At 44.6% G+C, this 2,439-nt stretch overlaps 1 pseudogene; it reads right to left on the bottom strand.

Moving 5' to 3' along the window:
* The window catches only part of LOC102820109, a 59,530-nt pseudogene that overhangs the window by 42,576 nt on the left and 14,515 nt on the right, over window positions 1-2,439 (bottom strand).

A 2,439-nucleotide genomic window follows, 5' to 3' on the forward strand; every position in this document is an offset into this window, starting at 1 on the left:
ACTAGGTGGCTAGAGTCTGATCCTCAGAGCCTATGGTTTGGACGGTCAGCAAGAGGTTCTTAACCTCATAGTGCACTCATGGCACATGCCTCTGTGGAGTGAAAAATTTATTGCGTTGGAGCTTTAATTTCTGGAAAACGTTCTCTTTTTGAAGTGAGGTCCTGATTGTAGGCTTGCTGCAGTCATGAGAGGACTTGGTGGAGTTAAAGCACCTGGCATCCTGGTGGGCACACCTTGAGCTCTGCATCAGGAGGTGGCAGTTATCATTCATCTTAACAAGCCCTTGTTGACCATCTACTGTATTTAAGACATTGAGGCAAAGACATCATTGAAATGCATGAGATGGTTTCAGGATTAGAAGAAAGGTGCTCCAAAGGTACCCAAAAAAAGGCAGGTCTAGGGTTAAATCACTGGGTGTGAGTGACCCCTGTCACCAGTTAAAGCAAATGCAAACCAGGGAACACATCTGACAGGTTCCCAAAATTAAACTAGATAAAAAGTGCTCATTTTGAAAATGGTTCTCCAATCTCTGCCTTACTAAAGGTGATGCTGAACAAGATTAAGATGAAGGTAAAGTTGAAATTTGGGGTTGATGAAGAAAGGATAAGGTATGTTCCATCCAGTGATCTTGTTCCAGAGTGAATATTTCTCCAACTTCTCATGTGTAAGAGGAGGTGCATATAATTTCATGGGATCTTCCTGCCACTCAGGTAAGCCGGTCAGGCTGTCGGCCACTTCCTTCTGCACCGGCCAGCCCCAGGCCTTAAAGAAAGGCACTAGGTTCTTCTGCATTTTTTCAGAAAACTTCTTCACCCACAAGTTCATCTTGCCAGCATTATGTGTGGGTACGCGGGAGAGGGTCTGGTACTCTGCAAAGAGGTGGATGAAGGGTTCCCAACCAAAGGCCTCCTGGAGCTGGGAGAGAGAGAGAATGGACAGAGTAAGACATCTGATCTGCTTCAGACACCCCACACAATATGGTAACTAAGGGAGACAGTGAAGGAGGTAGAGTGAAACATCTGGTCTACCTCAGACACCCCACACAACATGGCAACTATGGGAGAAAGAGAGAGAAGGCAGAGTGAGACATCTGGTTTACTAAAGCCTCCTAATACAAGAACACAAACTTCGAATTCATCAGGCTCTGACCAGCAACTGTGCCCATCTCCACCCCATAGTATGTTCATTTCATTGCTTGGTGTCTCCATACTCAGTTCTGCACAATCCCAGGGCAGAATCTACACTACACATGGTGTATAGTTGTTGTCAAATGCTGTCAAGTAGGTTACGACTCACAGTGACCCTGTGTAGAGTTTTCAAGGAGCAGTTGTGAGCTTGAACCACTGACCTTGAGGTTCAAACCGATCATACAGTCCAGTGCATTACCCTGCAGCACCACACCAGGAGGTATTTAGTTTTGGTATTACTATTTCTTTGCCTGGGTTTGGTGCTATTGAATAAGCACTGGACTGGTGACTGTAAGGTTGGCAGTTCAAACCCACCATTTGATCTTGGAATCCCTATACAGAGTCACTATGAGTCGGAAGTAACTCGACATCATTTCGCAACAAGAAAGGTGAGGGTACCCTCATATCCTGTGCAGCTGGAAATATAGAATCCTCTCATTAAAACCCACCACACTACCCAATCCCCAAGGTGAGGGTACCCTCCTATCTTGTGCAGCTGGAAATGTAGAACCCACCCAGTAAAACCCACCACACTACCCAATCCCCAAAGTCAATTCTGACCAATGGTGACCCCATTTTTCACAAAGTAGAGCTGCTCCATTGGGTTTTCTTGGCTGTGATTTTATGGAAGAGGATCTCTAGGTCTTTTTTTCTGTGATGCTTCTGGGTGGATTTGAACCACCAACTTTTAGTTTAGTAATTGAATGCAACTCCTTCATGCCACCCAGAGACCTTCAAAATCACCAGGATCCAGTGCAAAATTTTAATTCTTTGAAAGAAACCCCAAACTTAAAACCTTCACTACTGGTAAGTCTACTGAAATGTTTTCTAGACTCCAACCTACTGGGAAAGAAGAGACAGACAGATGTGTGAGAGAAATGCATCTTTTGTAGTTAGATAGTTAGAGTTGGCAAGGACTAATGCTTTAGGAAGAAATGACCCTCAGGTGACCATGCTTCAATGGCCTCTGGAAACAACCCTATGTTGCCCTGGCTTGTGAGTGTCAGGACTGGAAGGGACAGTCTCCTAGTCCCATATCACAGAGATCTTGGCATTTTACCTAAAGGCTAGGAGAAGCTATGAAAGGACATTAAGGTAAATGTGTGACTTATTTCAACACTCATGGAAGCAGCAGTCAAATAGGCACATCTGCTGCACAAGACCTCTTTTAAAGTGTTCAGGAATGAAGATACCAGTTTGAGGACTAAGGTGCACCTGACCCAAGTCATGGTATTTTCAATAGCCTCATATG

This window comes from Chrysochloris asiatica, unplaced genomic scaffold (assembly GCF_000296735.1).
Source record: "Chrysochloris asiatica unplaced genomic scaffold, ChrAsi1.0 scaffold00041, whole genome shotgun sequence".
Lineage (NCBI taxonomy): Eukaryota > Metazoa > Chordata > Mammalia > Afrosoricida > Chrysochloridae > Chrysochloris > Chrysochloris asiatica.